Source organism: Gambusia affinis, linkage group LG11 (genome assembly GCF_019740435.1).
Source record: "Gambusia affinis linkage group LG11, SWU_Gaff_1.0, whole genome shotgun sequence".
NCBI lineage: Eukaryota > Metazoa > Chordata > Actinopteri > Cyprinodontiformes > Poeciliidae > Gambusia > Gambusia affinis.
Genome location: NC_057878.1, coordinates 18,968,440 through 18,991,348, shown reverse-complemented (window position 1 = coordinate 18,991,348; position 22,909 = coordinate 18,968,440). Strand labels below are relative to the sequence as shown.

Here is a 22,909-nt window from a genome sequence, read left to right as displayed (position 1 = left end):
AACATCTTCCTCTCTTCCTTCATAAATAAATAGGGTGCCAAGTTTAAAGGAGATACATTTATACACAAGGCCCATAGTCTTGGCTTTCAATTCATTAGGGAATGTCACTTGTTGGTACAGAATGGCGGGCTTGACTTTGACAGAAAATATGTTAATGTACCAAGCTTCCATTTCACCTCTAACAATGAGTATATTTTTAGGTTAGCATAGGGGGATCTGTTGTTTTCCATATTTGCATAAGTTATATAACTAGGGTTCAAAAAGTTGGTTGATACCTTGATGAGTGAACAACTTATTGTGTATTTAAAAACTTTTCTTCATAAGATGACAAACCAGTGGCTTATCTTCTGTAGGAACCGTCTAGAAGTTCTTAATGAACATTTGTTTTTTTGTTCCTCAATATTAATTTAAACTAAAGATAAAATTAAAATTACAAATTGAATATACTTTAGAAATGTGGGAGAAAGGGAAACAGACCATAAACTTAATTATTTTTTTGGTGATTAGCCCAACTCTTGTCTTTGGGTTTAGACTTGAAATGATCACATGCTGAGGTGATCTCCACCTTTCTGCCCTATAACTTTCTGTTTCTGCATCCTTTTCCTCATGGCCCTCAGTGGCCCATATCAGGGTTATAGATGTGATTACATCATGTAGGTCGTGGTGACAGCCGCCCACAGCGGCAAGGAAAGGAGAGAGAAAGAGGCAACTGCCTCCATGATTAAGCTGTCAGTCGTCTCCTCTCCTCACTCATCCTCAATCCTCCAACTTACTATTAATATTTAAGCCATCGAGGTGAGAGGGCCTGGGGGAAGGTGTGCAGATCCGGAGTGGTAAAATAGTTCAAAATCCCCATCACTAACTGGGAGCCAGTAGGAGTAAGTCAATCTCCAACATATTAGACACAGCCCCGGTATCAGTCCAATACAGCAGCCTACCTATCTGACACATACAGTTGTTGTAGTTTTGGAAACACACTGCTGTCAGTCTGTCCTGCCTAGAGCACATCTTTAAAGGATTTCATAAGCACTAACTTCTTTATTATGATGTCCTGATGATGGTTGTGAGAAATTATAGATGGTCATATAATGTCAAATTCAAGGTGATGTGAAGGTGTATAGCTGCGGAGGAGTTTGATCGAATAACAGTAACTTTTTACTGCAGAAGTGTAGAATAGTCAGTGATGAACTGGAATTACGTTTCCTGCAAAAGTATCAATACCACTTAAACTTTTTCAATGTTTGTCACATTGCGTATACAAATTTCCAGTGGACTGTAATATAATACTCTGAGCAGTGGATAATTGTGAAGCTGAAAAAAAAAAACAGTGCATAGTTTCTCGGAAAAAAAATCTGAAATATGTGGCATATAGCCTTCTGTATTCAATGCTTTGTAGAAATACCTTACAAGTCTGGAGACTTATAAGTCTGAAGAAATACCTTGAGTTTCGGTGTCTGGACTTTGAATAGATCATTTTAGGAATCTCTAATGTTTTGTAAAAAGCTTTTCTACCTTTACTGAACAAATACATTCAGCATGATCACATCACATCTTTCATAATAGATATAGTGTGTTCAGTGTGATTAGCAATGTTCTCTACCATGCTGAATTCTATTTGTAGGCCATAGTTTAATTTTGGTCTCATATGGCCAGAACACCTTCTTTCATGTGTTTAGATGAAGTTCAGTTTTCTGCTTTGATGTGTTTTGATTGAAAAAAACAAAAGTGTGTATATATAGTCAGAGTATGAGCACAGGGTAAGAGGGTAAAGCAATTAAACTAAAAACATAGCTGGCATGTTCCATCAAAACCTGTGACTCTGAACTGGTTAAACAATGTGTATAAAAGAAAAGCAAAAACAAAACTTCACGTTAGCCTTTTCTTTTTCTGCTTCTCTTTGGTGCCAGTTTTGCAAGAGGTTGTGGATAAGACAGTTTTGAAAAAGTTTATTAGCAATTCTGAATTGCAAATTCCTGACTTCAGGCATATTTGTGTGCAATTATCACACTTGTCTCAGAAAACTTTTAATTAAATTGAAAATTGCTTTGGAAAGTCTGAAATGTTTTGGTTAATTATTGTGATTTGTGTCCCACCATCCACACATTGTGTGTCTTTGTAGCGCCACATCTTGGACATCAGAACCAAACTGAATAGCCGTGAGCAAATGTTTACATGCTGCAAAGAAAATCAAACATTTTTTGCCATTTTTGTGCCAAGGTGCTCTTTCTCTGTCTTATTCCTGCTTTGCTAAGATTGTAAATAGACTTGTTTCAACTATCCGCAAGGGAAACCAATCAAAGTGGCTCACTTGTTAATGGCGTGAATGTGAGCATTTTCTCTGAGTTGGTAAACACATTCAACCTCAAAGGCTCTAGCCATTAAATCTGTGCATGCTGAACAGAAATCTCACTCAAGGCTATTGAAATCTATTCTAGTAGAACTTGATAAATGTGGAGTGGAGAAGACAAAAGGAAGGCATGCTGATTTATTATTGGCTAATGTGTTGGTAAATTTTTATGTGGGAAAGATCTCTGCTTGTATGTTTTGTGCTACCAGTTTCATAATTAGTAAATAGTTATGAAGCGCAAGGTATCAGGGGTGAACAAAAGACAAAAAGGATGAGAATAGGAAGAAGGCTGCTTTGGTATATGCATGCAGCCACAATAAGCTTTAGTCAGTGGGCAAATACAGTACTGAAATATGCATGAGTCCTTTTCCCAGTGGTGAGTGGTGGTGTGGGAAGGGGAGTGAAGCAGTGAATGGAGCAGCTTATTTATTAAATTACATAAAAAGGCTTTAAGGGATTAGGAATGCCTAATGTTGCCTTTTGTTTTCACTAATGCACGCTGAGAAAAACAGGTTGAAGCCCAGAAAAAGGGTTGTCCATCATGAAAGCAGGGGGTAATCCTATTTTCATTTATTGTTTGAGATTTCAAGCAGTCGATAAATTCATCCCCCACAAAAAAAATACCCAAAGGCCACTTTGCAACAAGGAAAAACGTCTCATGATTATGTGTGAAGAATGTGCATCCTGTATTGCATTGTGGAGCAGTGTATAAAGTGCTGTCACACTGTTTTCTAGACTGCAAATATAGAAATTTATTACATTCTGTATATTGGAAAAACATTGTATGGAACATCAATTCTGTCATGTTTTTAAAGCTTCTGTGTAACTTTTAAAGTCCTCACTGTTGGAATAGTGCATATGGATTAGAATGAAGACTGTGGATCCAAATGACTGGTGCATTTGCCCACAAATGTCAGAGTAAAGCATAGAAATAATGCAGATAATTTTAGTCGGATTAATTATCTCATCTCATAAGTCAAGGCATCTGTTCTTGTTTTAAACATCCAGCATCCTGAAAACCTTAATTGAACTTTGTAGCTTGTTAAAGAAGTGTTGAAAAGTTTCATATTGGTTATTTTATACTAAATTCCCATTGACCCAGTCATTTCAAGGACATTCTGTGTATTTACAGATTGCAATTTGCATTCTTTCTAAGTAGAAGATTTGAAACAACACTTATAAACAATGCTATGCCTTGATAAGAGAAGACAAAGATTGGCATGACGGAAAAAGGCAGAGATTCATCAATTTTGCAATAGGTCATTCACCCTGAAATATAAAAAAAAAATTGCATTTGCAAACAAACATAGAAAATGAAAAATGGATCTGAAGAGAAAAAAATGAATAGAGTCAAAATACAATGGAAACAGAAATTGAGACATCCATAAGTGTCTTAAACATTCCTGCAGGCTTTGAACACCATCTCAAGCCTCTGTACTTTCCCTTAGTCCTAATCCTTAATCTTTTTATTACGATATTTAACCACAGTAATTGATTGCAGCTGCTTGACCTAAGGCTTATCTCAAAGCACTTCCTCCCTCCCTAATACTATTAGCCTTGAGAGTGAGACTGAACAACAGGGAGAAGAGGAGGGAAGAAAATCTGTATGTCAATGTCCTTCATAGCTCAGATAAACTTCTTTAATGTCTGCTGTCGAGTGGTGGCCAGCAGCTTTGTGAGAGAGAGTGAGAGAGGGAGATAAAAAAAAATGGGGGAATAATCCGGAATCATTCCACCTCTCCCCATGGAGGCTCTAATATAAAAAAGGTATGATGATTTAGCACACCAGTGTTCATCTCAGGGACCTCTGCCATAACCAGGCTTAAGCAGTGCTGGGGGATCCCTTAATTGGCTTGTTTCTTGTCAGGGACACGCTGAGGCCAAAATCTAATGCGCTCCACTCGGCATCTTGCTGACAGCAGAACATATCCTGACAGCTTTTTGGGCTAACTCTCACCGTGTGATGAATACAGCGAGTCGAGTTAGAGAACGAGTGGGAGGGAGGGACAGCATGGATGCAAATGGAGGGAGAGAAAAGGAGGGAGGGAAGACTGACGAGAATATTAGTGCCAAGCTGAATGCAAGCGTTGAATATATGAATATAGAAGGTGGGGGCAGGCAGGAAGAGAACGTGAAATATGTGTACTATAGGACGAGCTGAACTTAGGCAGTAGAACATGTTTCTTTTTAACAGTAAAATAGCTGAGGAATTACAAACAGTTGAATAGAAAAACTTAAAGGTCAAATATTCCCATATTTTTGAGCTAACTATAAAAAAATAAACACAATTAACCATTGAGTTATTTTTAAAAGTGAACTGTGGTTCACTTTAATTGTGGTTGACTTTAAATCACACTTTTTTTCAACACTTAAAACTCCGACAGTTCGGCTGTTAAATCCAGATATGGTTTTCAGTATTATAACACCATATGTCTCAATCTATGGATGTAAACGGATATTTCTTATGTAGAAAGGATGTCTGGCTTCTCATTGACATTTGTGAGCATGAAGTTCATCTGTTTAAAAATGTTTTCTGTAATAGCAGTTATTACTTTTTATGTACCTGCTGATGTCCACAGACCCTATTCATTCGATACCCCCTATAGTACGATGGAAGTTCCTTTTTGTGTAGCATTAGCTCGATAATGCTTTTTAGGACCAAAACTCAGACAGCAGAGACTGACTGGATGGACAGGCAGTATTTAAATTGTTTTCTAACAACTTCATCATAGAGGAGAACCCTCACAAGTAAAGCACAGACTGATTATTTGGGGGAAAAACTGAGAATTGCAGAATATTGCATAGCTTCTCACTAATAAATATTCTTATGGTAGGAATGAGAGTACTGACGCTTGTGCACATTAGAGAAACTGTGCTGATCAGAGCTGAAAATACAGCTGACCTGAATGCTGCCAGAATTTAACTTTTAAATGACATTTTCTTGCACTTGGTCATTCACCGCTGTGGTAAATTCCCTTTCATTCCTGGAAACCTGGTTTTGAACAGATTTCCCAGTTTTGAACATGAAAATTGCTTGGGGAAAGTTGTACAAATTTTAATTATAAAAACCAACACCAAAAAAAAGCGAAGGTTGTGATATGAATCACTTATTTACATAGTTCTTTAAAAAAAAAAACCTGGATACTGTTTCAACAAATCTATTTTCTGAAGATTTTTAGAAAACATTTCTTCTGAAACTTATGACTTCTTTCTACTGTCATAGTTAAACTATCCTGGATATTTATGTTTTGGTAGACAGCAAGTTTTATCCCTCATGCTTTGGTTTTCTAATTAATCATGGTCACCAAGAAATATCTTATTTTTCTTTTAGGGCCAAAGGTCATATGGAAGATGGATGCTGGATTAATATACCGTTGGAGTTATTTGCCATTTCATTTTTACAGTTTCTAAATTTACAGTAAGCTCTGTATGATTCCTACTTTTTAAATCTTGTCATAGTTCTTTAATTTGAGCCTAATACTCTCCACTGTCCCTGAGCGTACAACAAAAAAAATAAAAGGTTTAAGCTCTTTACAGAAAGAAAGGACATGTACTTGTTCCAGTCTGGATAAAAACAATTCTTGTCTCCCCTCAAATCTTCTCTTTTCACGAGCAACCATGCAGAGTTTCATCTTAACCTGCAGTGTTTGTCTCTGGATTTTGTTTCTACTTCCCTCCCAGCTGACATTTGTCTACAGGACTTGCAGTATTTCAGTAGAAAATTGTGTCTTTCTTTTCTCTCTGTAAAGTCCAGAACAGCTTTGTATTTTAAAATCAATTATTGTAAAACTATAAAAGATGTTGATAAATATTTAATTACAATAATTCTAGATCCAAGTGACTCAATTTGGCTCCATAAATGAATGGCACTCAGCCACTTGGAAACCTCTGTTTCAGAGATTAAAATTCAGAGTATTTCATATAGTATATCAGGGCAGGAAATGTTGGCTGTAATTGCAGGTTAGCACCGATCTTTCTCCCAATCACCTCACATTTCTGCTTTCTTTTCAGTTGTATGAAAGAAGAATCCTTTTTAATAGCAGCTGAATAGTTACTGAATTTCCAGTAGGAGTGATTATCATTTCCCACTGTGATTGGAAGAATTACATAAAACATGTGATTGAAATCACCTGATCAGGCATTTTTGCAAACATTTATCTAGTCTAAACTAATCAGTCAGATGGTTATGTTTAATCTTTGAAAGCTTATACATTCACCAGTTATTGTCAAACTGGTGTTTTGTTCAAGAAATATTCTTATTCACCAAGAATCTGCATCTTTTGTAGATTGTTAAAAGTTTCTTTTTTTTATTCTGTGCGCAGCACATGAGCAAAAGCTAAAAGGTGATCTGCTGACACATATTCTCATAAAAACCACAGTTTATATGCTACATATTTACAGCAGGGCCTTTTTATATTTCTTTTTCACATGTGCAAAACCCAAACTACATTGAGAAAACACTCTTCTACATTCAGAAAATTCAAATATATATCCACACAGGCAGCTATTCTGTTGTGCACTTAAAGAACTGTTCTGTGGCCTATTTAGAGGGAACTCATCCAAGGTCACAGTGCTTAATCTCTAGTAGGCTGTTTACTCCTGTCTGTTTCACTTGACTTGCATCAGAAAATATAGTGCAGCGACAATGACACATTTCATCCGTGTTTCACACACTGGAACCTCTAATCGGCTGTTCTCTTGCTGCAGTGGCCACTAGCTGATTGTAACTTTAGAAAAATACATTTTGGTACTGTCAGAAGCTTTGACTATTGTATAGAAAACAACTGATTCACAGAATGTCAGGTGCTTAAAATATGTCTTTTTGCAGCAATGTTTCAGTGTCCTAAGCCTCAAGAAGCTTGTGTTCCTTATCAAGCTAAATGGCAATATGTCTTTTGACATGTTGCACGTCAGCAGAACAAAAAAACCTTTATAGATCATTAAAATATAATTTACCAGAGCAGCTTTAGAAATTGTACTGTGCAATTTTAAATGTAAACAAATCTGGCTTAAATTTTCTTACCAACAAATATGAATGTGTATTAGCATTTGCTCTTGCTCAGGGAGGAGACTTTTTCTGTCACCTCCTAAACATCTTTCTTTGTCTCCCAGATTATACGTATTTGATTGAAACAGGATTTTCCTTTGCAGCTGTCTATATAGTCCTGTAATAGCTTTGTGCCTAGCAGAGCAATCGCAGTGCTCCATCAAGCTCTGACACATCCATTTGTCACACTCTCTGTGGTCAGATAGAAAACCAAGGAAAGATGCACACATCCACACTGTTGTGCAGAGAAAACTGCATCACTCCATGAATTGTATCGTAGTCTGTGCTACAAATGGTCTTATCATATTTTGATGTCGCTTACAAAAATGAATCTTCACTGGTGATTGTGTTTGGACATGAACATGCTGTGACCCGCTGAAAGGCGTTGAAGAAAATGCAACGTGAAACTTTGAAATGAAAAAGGAAATTTTCCGAACTGAGATGGATCAGCACCAAGCCTGAAACTGATATTCAGCTGGGAGGATGGAGTCAGAAAAGAGATGAAATAAAACAGAAGGCACATTAATTGATCTTTGCACAATTTCCCTACTATATCCAGAGTATGGGGTCCAGTCAGATTTTTTCTTCGGTTCAGCTGACCCTAAATATTTTCTGTAGGTTTTAGACAATGTGCTTTGGGTTATTTTCCTCTTGTAAGGTCCCAATCAGCTTCTCAACCTTACACAACAGCAAAGTTTGGTATTTTACTCACTAAACAAAAAGAAAAAGAAGTTAGATTTATATAATATTTATATTGTTTTACTAGTCTTCTTGCAGGGTGTGTTTAAATGTGATGCGTTCTGTAATCCTACAAAGAAATGAGGATTTGTGTGTTTTTTTTATTTACCTAAAATTGTCAGGTGGTGAGCTTTAAATTTAACTCATGATCAGGAGTGGACTTACTAGAGGAGATTTCATTTGAGCAAACTTCATATTCTGAGACATATCAATCCAATCTTATATATGTGGTAAATCTATTTTTTTACATAAATAGTATGTGATTCTTGTTTTTTCTCTTAACGCAGGAACTACACAATACAAAACTAATTCCTTTTTCTGAGTTTACAACTTTTGGTCCTATTTGTTTGTTCCACTTTGGAAACTTATACTTGTTTCCTACTGTTTTAATATCTTTGTGCAAAGGGTTCTGTTCAACTTGGCTAGCATATTGTGCTGTCCCAGTTCAACATTTTCAATAATTTTGCTTGCAATGCTTAGAAAATACATTTTCTGATTCATGGAAAAGCTCTATCTCTTTGCATTAACCATGAACCTCAATTAAATAGCTGGCGAAAGGCATGAATCCTGGCACGTTGAAAATTGAAGTGATTTCCATATTTAAAAGGTCAGATGATTTGCTATGAATTAAAAGCTTATCCATATTTACTATTGGAATTGACAAAGGTGGGCAGAGATCCTCCACAAGTTTCTAAATCACATTTTAGAGACTTCCTTTTCTTTGAGATGTATAGATTTGGGAATGGTGATCAGGAAAATTGTAGCAATGATTAGGGCTGTCGTGATAAACAATAAATCAATTAATCGCAAATCATAATCATGAATTAAAACTATCAACCTCATCTTAATTATCGACTTTATCGTTTCTTCTGGCCCTTTTCTCTTTTTGTTGATGACACTGAATGAAAAAGACTCAACTCCCAGCGCACACTACACAATCTTAGTGCTGTCGGCTGATTGTCGGCCCATTTTCAAAACCTGAGAGATCACACATTAGCCGACAGAAATCCTAGGTATAACGGTTTGGTCGGGTTCGATCGTGCTGTGTGGTATCTAACAATGTGCACAAAATAATGGCTACAAGTCCAGTTAACTCATTTTAAAACCGGCATTAATCAATGCTTTACTACAATCTATCTGCAACGCATGTGGCTCTAGTGTCAGCGTAACGTCCTGACTGAATGAAAATTATTATAACCTATTTATGTCACGTTAACGAAGAACAGCTGAAAAGTTACCGGGTTCATCAACTGTGGTAACAATTTCACTCCAACTCCTCCCCTCCTAATTTCTATATTCTTTGTACGAAATGTTTTATAACCATTAACGTTGTTTCCACATATCATCTCCAATGTCCGCTGGACTTCGGGTTGCACCGTGTCAGCTGTTTGGGATTCCCCTCTGTAATTTCCCCTCAGAAGGCAGGAGGAGAATCCGGCTTTCTGATTGGCTACTTGTCACATTCAACAGGCTGCTTAATCTCCCAGTGGGGAAAACCCCTGATTTAGATCAGAGCGGCCACGACGGTCTACCGCAACACACCACACACTTCAGGATGATCGGTTATAAAATCGCAGCGACAATCTTAGAAAGCCCAACATTCTAAGATTGTCGAAGGGGAAAATCGGGGCAAAAAATTGTGTAGTGTGAACTACTGCATCAGGTAGTTGGATGTGCCTGTCAGTTCCAGTGTCTTTTGAAAATAAAGTGTATCTATCTTTGGCAGGAAATTGCATGCATTGTTACGTCATTTCCATTAAATCAGTGCACAAAGGTCTTCAAACAATATTATCCTTTATCGCAATAATTTTTGAGACAATCCCTCTGCAAAATTTATTGTGACAGGCCTAGCAATGATGTGTTTATAGGGATTAAAGTAACCTTCAAAAGTGTTTTAAAATACTAAATGGCAGACAGAGAGGACACAGAATGTGTGAAGTGTATTAGTTTAATTCGAGTGGGGATCAAAGCTGTTTGCTTGGAACTACTTTGAGCTGACCTCTAGCTAATATTTGTACCTCTGATAACAGGATGATTTATAGCTGCAAGTTAGCATGCTACATGTACACATGCATGTAAAAGTTTGTTTCTGACTGTAATTCCCATAACAATTATTTCTGAATCCAGCAAGATTACTAATAGCACTGTTAGCTAACACTATTCTGTCTAGATGACAAAACGGTGCTTGGCATATTGTGATTTTGTGGTTTGTATCTGAACTAATGTGAAACAACAGTGGAACTAGTGGGGGCTGCTACCTTGTAATTACCAGTAAATAATTTTGGTCACTATGGAGACCAAGGAGTCAGATAAATTTCTTAGACAAGTCTCTTTAATGCTTGCTTGCTCAATGTTCTGATAAAAAAAAGCCCAACAATTTAAGTTCAAGCATGTCTGTATGCAAATTCTTCCAAGTAATGAAAACCTTGTCATCATGTAAATTAAAGCCAGAATCAATAACTTTAGCCATCAACTGATTCGGTCAAACTGAATGTACTTTGGATTATCTATTGCAAAAATTATTTTGTCCTAATTCATCACCGCAATTCTTTGGGACCAAAACTTTCCATCATTTACAGTTAGAAGAAAATTTACTTTATCTGGAACAAGTAATTTTAATCTGCAGGAATTGTTGCACATAAAGCACAGTCTGTGGTAGTACAAAAGTTACAAGAAGAGTAATTATTGACTAATATTTAATTGTTTTCCAGGGCTTAGAATGCATAATAAGTTATGTTTGCAAATAACAAGAACAATAGGTTTTTGTGCAAATAAGGAAAGGTCCTCCAACACCATGCCTGTAAATTTAGCATTACTGACCTGGCTATTGTCCATGAAGCAGTGTTTATTTTTAACTATAAATTTGAAACACTGCTTTAGATTGGAAACTTTATCCCTGACCTTCAAGGCGTGTTCGTTTTCGTTGTCGTGTTATTTTGGAGTATGATGGCATTGCAGGTGTGAAAGACGAAACTGTATCTCTTTGCAAAGATTCACTTAAACTGATCAGTTTGTTCTCCTTTCAACAAGCAGAGAATGGTGCAAGAGGAGACATCTAGTTTAATTTTCAGACCCTCTCAGACTTGAACTTCTGTCCTGTACGAGAACATTAATGGGGATTTTGGGGTCACAGAATGGCTCCCATTAGAGGGATATGGTTTCATTGGAGATGGGTGTTTAGTCTAGCCACGTCTGTAAACCCACTTAACATTTTATACAAGTTCTTTGGATCCCGAAAGCCATACCCTCACCACATGCTTTTTCTGTCAGTGTTTTTGCTGCTTTCACTGTCATAATTGATCGAGTAGGCCAGACAATCGCATCTCGTCTCCACTTATTTCCAGTCAGGCTTAAACAAGCCTGACTGGAAATAAGTGCAGACTGGAGTCTGATGGCCTTGCAAAGGGAAGATGGATGTCTCCTGCTGTTTCCATAAAGACGGGCAGGCAGGTGAGACACTTTGTGCTAAATTAAAACTCTGGGCAAACAGTAATTTCCTGTAGGAGAAGTTGATAAGCCTTGAAAGAGCTGACAAAATCCCTATCTCCATGCAGATTAACAAAAATTCAGCTTTTATTTTTAAATTAAACCAGCACAACTTTTTTTGTGGGAAACTTTTTTTTTTTCTTTTTTTTTTTACTAATTTTACTCTGCTGTTAAAGTATTTTCTCCCTTAGAAATTTCTTCTTACTGTGTTTTCTTATACTTGAATGGTTTCACATTATTGGGTTAGCTTTATTATGACAGAAGCATGACATATGAGGACTACTAGCATTCATATGACGATTTCATTCTAGGTATAAAAGCTTTTCAAACCAACCATTTTTGAAAATATTGTCAAATAAGTGAAATAAGTGACTGCATGAATATTTTCCCCTTTTAACAGTAGAAGGTAAAAAAATTAAAGCTCCAATACATAGGAAAGTCCTAGTTTCAATTTGTAGGAGAAGCATCCACCTAAAGCTACACAGAGAGCTTGTTCCTTCAAGGTGGATGTTTTGGAGAAGCCCAGTCAAAGCCCAGATCTAAATCCAATTGAAAATCCTAAAGTAGAATGTTTGGTCATCAGTTTGTGACCCTAAACATAAGCATACTTTAACACAGCAGCTTACACAACATGTCAGATACTTTTGGAGCAGCTAACTTGACGTCTTAATCAAAACAATTCTGTAAAAAAATGGAACAAAATTTTCCTTAGCCATGTAAAACACAGCTTTGTTGACTCAATTGTTGCTGACTTGTGGCAAAACACTTGCGGCTTTAGAGGGCAGTTATTTTTCACAATGAATCAGAGTAGTTTGGAGAGCTCTTTCAAAATGTTTTGATTTACTCCGATTATCCATGTCTATTATTAAAATCAACCTTATCTGAAACATATAAGTGTGGAAAGACGTAGACATTAGTTTTAACAGGGCTGCCTGGTACAATCTCTTTCGGATAGTAAGCTAGAAACCAGAGATATTGCTCAACCTTTTCTTTGTCTTCCTTTCTCGTCGCTGTTATATTATTTCCTCACCTCCATCTTGATATCTTCCTATCTTTTCTTTATATTATCTGGACTCTCTTTCTGCCTCTCTGACAGCATCTTCTTAACAAAGAGCAGCCGAGTGTGAAAGCAGGAAAGAAGCAGTGTGTTTTGGGTGTGTTTTACTGGTATCCCATTTGTCTGCAAAAAGAAATATGGTATAATTAACTAAATGATAAATGGTAAATCAAGTAAGATTTTTATTTGTCTCCGTTCTTCTAGTATTACTTCACCACTTTTTGTTATTGTTCCTGTCAAATTAATTTTTGAAAGGTTTTTGTTTGGAAGTAGTCATCAAATCAGCAAGAACAAGGCCTTGTTTGACCTCAGATTTGGTGGCTCAATTAATTTATCAGAGGTGTGGAAATGATTTGAACCTGAAAATAAATTATTTTATGTTAATTCCTAATGTACTATGTAGTGGAAAAGCAAAACAAAGCAATTTTTGTCAAATGAAATAAATTCTACGGTGTCTTTTATTATTGAGCGTACATCCATCCACAGTACTTGATGGCAGCACATTACTGCAATATTATTCCACCTCAATCAATACGATAATGTTTCTGCAAAACGGATTGCTTGTGAGTCAAGCCAATAATGTAGATTCAAATTTAATTGAATTTGGAATGGGAAGAAAAAAACAATAAAATGGGAAGGCAGTGGCCTTTATTAATGTCTTCAATGCTCAGTTAAAACTGACACCAGTTAGGACCTTGCATATACTGTGCTGATCTTGCGAATGCGTACAAAAAGGTGAGAGACCTTTATGTGGGCAGCAGTTCCAGCGTTTGTAACATTTTTTTTCTGTATTACAATTGAATTAAATTTTAAAATACTTTGTTGACCCCAAAGGAAAATTAAATGTCGTTGTAACTCCTTTAATTGAAGTTATTGTATATTATGATGGATGTAGGCAGGAAAGGTCTACTGTAGCAGTCTGTACTACAAAAAATCTGAAGAAGCCTCTGTCTGAAGACAGTCTCATAAAGAGGATGGTCAAGGTTATCTATAATTTTCTTGATTTTCTGAAGAATTGTTTTTTGCACCATCATTTCCAGAGGTTCCACAGTCGATTCCAGAACAGAAACAACCTTCTTTATCAGGTTGTCGAGCCAATTCGGGTCTCTGGTTCTGATGCTGCTGCCCCAACAGATGATGGCAGAAGAGATTACTCTCTCAATAACAGACTTGGAGAAGATAAGCAATTTTGAAGCTTTCTCAAGAAGTAGAATCTGCTCTGTCCTTTTTTTATATATATAGTTTACTCCGGCATTGTTTGTGGCTATGCTAACTACCCTTAGCATTTACAACAGGCTCCATTGTGAAGAACTAGTTGGAGTGCACCAGAGAGCAATAGGGAGTGTGTGACCATATAGAGTGATTAGCATATTGTTTAAAATAAACATAGTGTTTATTAAAAGTTAATAATTTTACAACGATTTAGACGTCACATCTTTTTACTTTCACTTTACAGCTGTGCACTACCTTGTCTTTGTCTATCACATTCAAGCTCAATTAAATACAGTCAAGCTTGTGATTGCAATGTGACAAAACATGAGAAAGTTCAAGCCATCTGAATACTTTTGCAAGGTGCTGAATTTCTGTGTCTCGTTGCCATTTTTCCACCTGGGCAACCTGTTCTTATCGAAGTTGTACATGGCTTTACCCTCCCACTTCAACCACTGGCACAGTCTGTGTATGTGTGTTCGTCATACCACTGTGTGCAGCCGTCACTGTGATCTCACATCAGTCAGACGCTGCTGGGCCACACATTGACATTCCAGACTGCCTGCCTGCCACTCTGGCAAAAATAGATATGTAAAACGACAAGTTCCCTCCCCCTCAAGCTTTCCCACGCATAGTTTGTCTGAGCTGGTGGGGAGAAAAAGAGAGGTCTCTGGTCTGTGTCAGCTCGGATGAGAAACAGTCAGCAGAGTGTGTAGAGGAGAGTGACACATCACCGTTTAAGAAAATGAGACAGAGGAAGAGGTTGAAAGGAGACAGGGTTCATATCCTTAACCGTTGTTCGCTTTGATTGGAAGGTGGTGGTGTTTTTAATGACTGGAGTTTCTGTGTCAGGTTAAAGATTTTGTTTCCAATAGGCTTTGGAAATATAAGTTGAACTGAAAAAAGAATTGAATCAGTTTGAATGTATCTACGACATTCAGGAGATTGGAAGGGGTTGTTCTCTGTGACAAGAGGTCAGGGAATGGATCCAGAAAAATAAAAAAGTTTGTTCAAGTGTTGATTTACTGACTTTGTACTGTAAGCTTCTTTTTTTGTGTGACTCCAATTCTGAAGATTTTTTGTTTTTTCTAGTCTAACGGAATGTAGATGCATAAAAGGAGGCAACAAGGAACCTCACCTCAGAGTCCAGCTTCTGTAAAACAAGTTCAGATTATTACACACCAATCTTAGCTTGGTGTGATTAAAGACAGCTTCTTCACTGACAAATTAATCATTCTGCAGATTTTTCATTTAACAACATAAGCTTTTCATACATTAAATTATATTAAAATATGCAAATAAATAAACAATTAAATTCCTTTCTAAAATAAGAATTTGTTTTTGTCTGATAATGTAATGTCTTAACCATAACATCCCTTTAGTGTGTGCTTGATCAAAGAAAGCATCTTCAACTAAAAAATAGCATGTAAAAACCTCAGTATGGATAATCTATTGATTATGTTTCCGATTAACCATTTAATAATTGGATAACAAAAGGTGATTAGGAGGAGATTCTTCTTCTAGAACTGGGTAAAACTAAAACTAGGCAAAAAGCTGTAATGATGGGAAATAACTAATGAAGACAGTTATGTATATTTATTTTAAAAAATCTTCTTGGATGCGTTTACATTTTGAAAGTTTTGCAGATATTGAGTGACGGGCTCATTCATTTAGCCCTTTGAGAACTAAAGATATAAAGGACATTAAAAACAAAATCTTTCATTATAGGTATTTTCTTTCTCTTAAACCAGTATGTGTTTTATTGTATGCATTTTTGGAACTATTGTTATTCCTGCTTGCTCTGTTTTTAGATTTGTATCCATAATATAATATTCATTGTATCCCCTCTCTCTCTCTCTTTTAGTCTCTGTCCATGATATTGTTAAAGCATTAGAGGCAGGTAAACCTGGTCATGTAATAGAAAGATGTTTTAGTTCAGCTCGGAGATCAGAGGTCAGGCATAGCTTAATAACAGACCCACTGGTGATGGGGCAAAGCGTCTGACTCAAGGACACTATCTGGTGGTTTCTGATATAGTTTGTGAATTAGAGCTGTCTTCTCTTCAGGGCCAGCCTTTGATTTTCTTTTGCTCCTTGACTTTACAAAATGAGACTTGTCAAAATACAAATTAGCTTTTTTTTCTTCTTTTCGATTGAAAGGTTAAAGGTAAAGCTTTGCATCTATTATTGTCAATCTTGATTGATTTACAACACAGGCAGAGTGATCTCTGGCTGATGTAGCCGTATGATGGATTGGAACCTCCTTCAGAGGCCATAACTGTAATAGATTTTATACAGTACTAAATGGTATAAATGCATTACTGCAGCAGTTGGTGCTAAATTGAATACCAGACACCTCAGACTTAATGTGAAGGAAAAGTAAAACATGTTTAACCTCCAAGCATGGTGCTTTAGCAGTCTCACAGTCTCCTTCTGATATACATTGATGTAACTATCTTATCATTTTTTATTGTTGCTCTGACATTTATCATCCACCACTCTGCTGTCTTTTTAGGGGGAAATATATGGAAGATGTGTGACTTTACAAGGCAAATTCATTTTGTATAGATGTGATGTATTATGTGGGAATCAATAAAACCTTGATGGATAGTGCTTAGCATCACATGGCATGAAGTAGATGTCAAATTGCTTCCTTTTCGTTCTCCTTCAGTTTCTCTTTTCTGTAATTTACCAACCAGGTTGCTTTAGGGCGTTTCAAAAAATTGCATTTCTAAGGAATATGAAACTGCTATCTGCTCTTTCTTAAAGCCCCCTGTGTTCAAACATACATTTTTCCCCCCAACTCAAACAGAGTGATATGAGGAGATGGCCCACAGTGACACAGAAGGCTGTGAGTATAATAACATAAGCTGTAAGTGAGCTTCTTTGTGCACTTTTCTCCAGCTGAAGTGCTGTGATAGTTTACTCAGTTGGCTGAAGCTTCTCATGTTGCCTGGAGAAGTATTGCTTGTTCAAACAAAAGTTTCAAAGTTGCAGAAAACAGAAACCAAAGGCTAGCTTGTTTACAGTCACTGTGTAGACCTATAGTAATTATGGAAAACCCTCCCTGTAAGTCTTGATTTTCTTTCTATTTTTTTATGAACAGATAAATCATGTCAGTGAGAAGGAAGAGTTTTTGTTCCAACACTGTTGAACCTGCAATCATATTTGTTTCAGGACAATCACAGCGTCCTCAAAGGATTTTATTATTCATGTTTCTACCAGCTGACATTAATTTTCAGGTGCCCTTGCAACCTGACCACAATGAACCCTAGAGGGAACACTTTATCTTAGTCTTCGAAGTGTTTTGTTGACCTTTTGAAGTGGTCCTCACACAAAAGAAACTAAATGACCCCCAAAGCACAGTCTAACAACAACTGTTGCAAGGTTTGAGCTCTATTTTCAATGCCCTTAAACCTCTTTGACTTGACTGACTTGACCAGCATGTTTGATAGCACCACTGGGATGACTGATGAGTCCTCTGGCTCCACCCTGTTTCTACCCATCTGCTGTGATGGATGCGGGAACGAGAAGAGCACTGGGTCTTTGGATTTCATTTACTCAGTCCTGTTTACCTGCTATTATTGATTTCGGGGTGTGTTGTTAATGTACTTAGGATCTTGGAGTGGTAGAGAGAGTGTGAAAGGGAACTGTGGGTTTTGCTTGACTTTAATTTTTGAATTAATCACCAAGGGAGACGCAGACACACACGGTGATGTATTAGAATGGTCTAGTTTGGTGGGTAGGTCCCCTCACAGCAGGCTTGCATCATGATTGCAGCTGGCTGATATATTTGGAAATAGTCCTTTCCTCTTGAAGGAGACACATCCTTTACTGATTTCATTTGCAAAGCTTTATTTGGGTGGACCAGTCTCAAAGATATTAAATCAAGGCAGTACAAGTTGAGAGGTTTTATTTTTTTCTCTTTTTTTATTGTATAAAATAATATTGAACCACCATCCTTTAGCCTTGCCCCCAAGTTTAAAGTTCCTTCCAAATCAGATATATTCAAGGTAAAGATATCTATTAAGCTCTGGGATATGGCACAATGCTGTTTGTCTTCCACAGCATTTCTTCTCCACGCCTTTATTGGTGTTAGAATCAAAGGTGAAGGCTGTTTTCTGCTTCTTGAGCACTGACCTGTAGTGAAATGAAATCGTAGAGATGACAGTTCCATTTTTCACTGGCATGTATTAGACAACCAAACTCTTTGAGATGAAAGTGGATTTGATTGTCAAAAAAATTGCTACGGTACCTTAATTTCAGTAATTTGAGTGGAAATTGGCACCGATTTGTACCTTTTCAGAATGTCGATTATAGCAATTTCCCTCTGAGGGAGAAAACCTGAGAAGTATGTCTACTTTCATTTCTACAGTGGAAAAACTTTTTGCTCTTTTTTGCAAATTTTGCAAATGTAGCAGTATTTTAGATTTCTGTAATAATGGTTTTTAAAAATGGATTTTATAACTCTCCTGGATGACTCAGGTTAGCCAGCCCCAGAGCCTAAGACTAATCTAGTTAGAAAAGAATTGAAGTCGACTTCTGCTTTCTTAAAAGCTTCAAATTAAAGAATTACATTGGCTTAGATAAACAGCATTTTATGATTTGATTTCCTTTTTTCACCAGTGGTTACAGTTTGGTCAAGAGATTCAGAATGCTTTAAGATAACTTAAGCCATAAATTGTTTCAGTGGTATGTGTATAGTTATAGGCCTTTGGTAACTTTGAAATTATGCTGTACAAGTGTAAAATATAAATATAAAGCAGTCAAAACATAGTAATGTTTAGAACCAAAAAGAGCTTTTAAACTGTCGTCATCAAATTTACATTGGACAGAAATCTACATATAAATCTTAGTGTGCCATTAGAAGTTATACCTTTCTGTGTGAAACCCGTTTCTGATCAGAGTGACTGTTTAACGTAAAAATAATGTAATGAAAATGCAAAAATACTATGAAGTGAACACTATTTTCTAACATGAAACCTTCTCTTTTAGCCAAATAGACTAACCATTAGTTTGTCAGCATGTTAGCTGCTCATGTACTTCAGTTTAAAATAGTGAGTTATCTTTTTGAGGAATGCTGCTTTATAAACCACAAATACTAAGAAAAATAGAAATATAGTGACAAAGTGGTAATAGTAAATCAGTTCCACTGTTGCCATTAAACTATAGTTTTCTTTCCAACTCTGAAAAATTAAAAAATAGGTGTTGGCTTTTCAGTCCTGTCTTTCCTGGACCAGTGGTACTCCCATGGTCCTGCTGAGTGTCTCTGTAAATTACATCATCAGATGACCACAACCCCACATTGATGCCCACGTTCACACCCACAGTAGTAAGGAACAGACTTGGCTACAACAAAACCAAACACTGACCAACTAGACTGAGACTTGACAATGAAGAAGTGACTTAATCTACCTGCTAATAAACTAAGTTATCTGCTAAATAATAAGAAAAATATATGCTCCATTGTTAGCTGAGTGTATAATAATAATAATCAGTGGTTGCGGTTATGTTTATAGACACTCTATTATTTTACTTGAACGAGTGGGTTGTTTAGGATTTCTGTTTGAAAGTTTGTGTGACTCGGGAGCATTTACAGGTACCAAATGTCAGAAATGCTGTTTGGCATCATAAAAAGATTTCACAAACACCTGCTGATATTCACAAATTAAACTGGAGATATCTAGACATCTGATTGTGGGATGATGAATAGATACTGGGATCTGTGGTGTTAGACCAAACAAAATTACTCCTCCGTAATAAGTCCCCTGGAGTAAAACAAATTATGAATCTAAAATATAGTGAAAGAGTAGCATATATGGCACTGTTGTAGCTTTTTAATGTGGATCTATCTTGTATGTTTAGCACTGCAAAACAAAACTTTCAGTTGAACTCATTTGTGTTTTTTTATTATTATTATTTTGTTTTAGGTAGATCAGAAAAACACTCTTAGTTTCAAGGTTGCTAAAGCCAAAGTGCACATCTTACCCATTTTTAACTATGAACCCTGATAAATAGTGCCACAGTTAAGCTGCATTGTGGAACTAATCTTCTGAAATTTTTTCAAGTTCATGTCAAAGGATTTTCTGACATGTTCACTGTTGTTCAGTATAGTTTTCCTCAGTGTCCAGGCTTGCCAATATATCTCATCAGCAAATCGTTAGAAATTTAATTAGGAGTCCTAAAGCAGTCAATGATAATTTATTTCCATAATTCCCCAATCAAAGTATTGAATTTCTTGTTGACACTCGGTTAAGCACAATGACCTGTCTGAGGTTGCCAGATATTGATGGAATCCCCATTTTAAGATTCACTAGCCCCTAATAAGATCCCAACGGACCAGCTTATTTTAATACATATAAAAACACACATACACTGGGTATAATGACGGAACAGAAAAGAAAAGAAATATCTTTTATTATCCCTTGGCAGGGAAATTTTATGTCTACCAGCAGCAAAGTGGCAGGCAAATGGAAGGATGCAGAGCCAAGGAGAGTAAGGACAAATCTAAAACAAAAGAGATCGAGAAATGTGCAATTAGAAAAATAGTATATTCATATTTGAAGAAGTGTGCAGGTGAGTATTATAATTGAAAAAGAATTAGGATATTCTTAATGTCATATTAGATATGACTAATCAAGTAAGTGCTTAAATTGTAAAAATGTTGACCATATTCTCTGTAACAAATTATTTTTCTTACAGTCTTCTATTAAAGTTTGCAGTTTTATTACCTTCTTGTTTTTGTTGTTTTTTCATAACAAAGACCTGACATCTAGTTTCCTAGTGAGAAATGATACTTCATCTACCCCTATAGTGATGATTTGTGTATGTGACTGTGCATGCATATGCTGTTAGAAGGTAGAGGTGGTGTTTCATCATCCATCACAAACAGAAGCCGTACGATTAAATACAAATCTTTCAACCCCAATGATGGCAGTAACACAGACATAAAAACACAGTCAAACAGAAACAGACAGAATGCATGAGGACGACAGATAGTCAAGGTGTTGGGAGATTGCATAGGATAAATGGAAAAGACTCATAGGACCATGAAGAGAAGGAAAACTGTAAGAAACAGTGAAAAGATAGATGAATGAAAAAGTGGAATATAGGAAAATGCAAAATAAAGTCCCACAGTCCAGGAGGAAAATAAATTGCATTGTCTTGTAACACAAATTTTCACTTCACTGTGTGCAAAGACTTTCATTAGTATTCTACTAATTTTATAACCAGGTTTTTCAAAACCATAAGATTGATAACCATGATGAGTTTACGCCCAATACTCCTGAGCAGAGGCTGCACTAAATTTTTACGTTGTCTGTCATTTTTACTGACGAGGTCAAAAAAAATCCTGTCATAGTTTATTTTTACCTGACAATTTTTAAAATGATTATGACATACTCCATTACATTTAATCTTCATTCAACGTAATTAACAGAGAATCCAAATTGTGCCATCACACGTCATCAGATGAATATTTGCAACTTTTTGATGAAAACCATAAATTGTGGCTCCAGTAACTACATATTAACAATGGAATTAAACAAATTATGAATGATTTGCTCATATATGTGCACAGTTTTTCCAAACTAACGGCTAAATTTTTGCCCATCCTGTGCTCCGAGTGTATATTTCTTAAATTTAATTTGAAATAATCAAACGCATATTGCTTCCCGATTGTCCTTTACAGTTGTGACACCATCACTTTGTTATTGTGATGGTGAAAGCAATTCAACAAATATTGTATCTCTAAATTAGACTAAGATTATTATTTCATTTACAAACTGACTGTTCTTACTACTTAGGTGAAATCATAAGGCAGTTGACTTCATTAACACATTTACAATCTCTTCTTCACAGTCAGAGTAAGATGAAAAAAATGAAATAATATAGCACACTGTCAGTATCTTCTATTTTTTTGCATTTTCTTACATTCAAAGTGACTTAAGATGATGTGAGAGCACACCTGCTACCAACTGCTCTGCTTCTCTCACACGTTGTGTGTTTGCAGCATGCCACAGCAGAGTCATTTCTTGGTTTATGTAAATCTGGGAAGGCAACTGGACATTTCATTTTGAATCTTGAATGTTTATTCAGATCGAGTCCCCGGCAGCCCAAATGAACACCTGTGACTTAACTTTATTCTGTGCCAGCCCTATGTCCTGTTTGGGTCCCATTGGACATCTGTAATTCCTCACTGAAATTGTTGCGAGACCCCACTGCTTCCTTACTGCAGCTTGGAGACTAAACATGGCTTATGGCATTTTTACATTTATTATTTTGCTACTTTTTACAATTCATAGTTTTTAAATAACATCTTAATACTGATGCTGTGCAACTTTATTTCTGCTATAAAACTAGGCATGTATGGACATCGTTCTGTAACACTGAAGTCACAGCTGCAAACTTTATCTCCTCTGGTTTTTCACTTTCACTGTTCTCATTGCACTGAAATGTGTCAGACGACCCATTATACTAAAACATTTCTTAGTTTTATTATTCTTTATTCTGTAAGGTTTTGAATTTGGCTGCCAATTTTAAAACTGGAAATGCACACTAAACTTATCATTGTATGAATGCCATATTTTTTAGCCTTTAATGATGCTTTTGAATTTTATTTTTTTTCAAAATATAATTATAATATAACATCCAAATTTAAGGATTTTGAAAACAAATTGGACGCACAACTTTGAACTTTTACTGAAGTTAGTCAAAGTTATTTGGCGTATAAATGTGTAAATTTGAGGTATATTTTTGACTAATTTGGACCAATAAAACCAGTACAGTCAATATTTACGTTTAAAACAATTACATTTTTTCTGTGTATAACCATTTTACTCTGAAATGGAAATTATTTACATTTACCTCTAAAAGTCCAAAAAGGCGGTATGACATTCATGTCAATGTAAAGTGTAATTCTTAGCATCGCAATAACTGTCCATGTGATCACGTCGTGCTCCAGTTAAACAGGAAATCTTTAAAAGTACTGCTCTTAAACCTGCCCTTGGTTCAGAAATATGACACTT

General features: G+C 36.2%; 1 protein-coding gene across 4 annotated transcripts in view; it reads left to right on the top strand.

Moving 5' to 3' along the window:
• Nucleotides 1-22,909, top strand: part of LOC122839330 (ephrin type-A receptor 6-like) — a 255,376-nt gene that overhangs the window by 91,281 nt on the left and 141,186 nt on the right. The gene's annotated exons all lie outside the window — the stretch shown is intronic.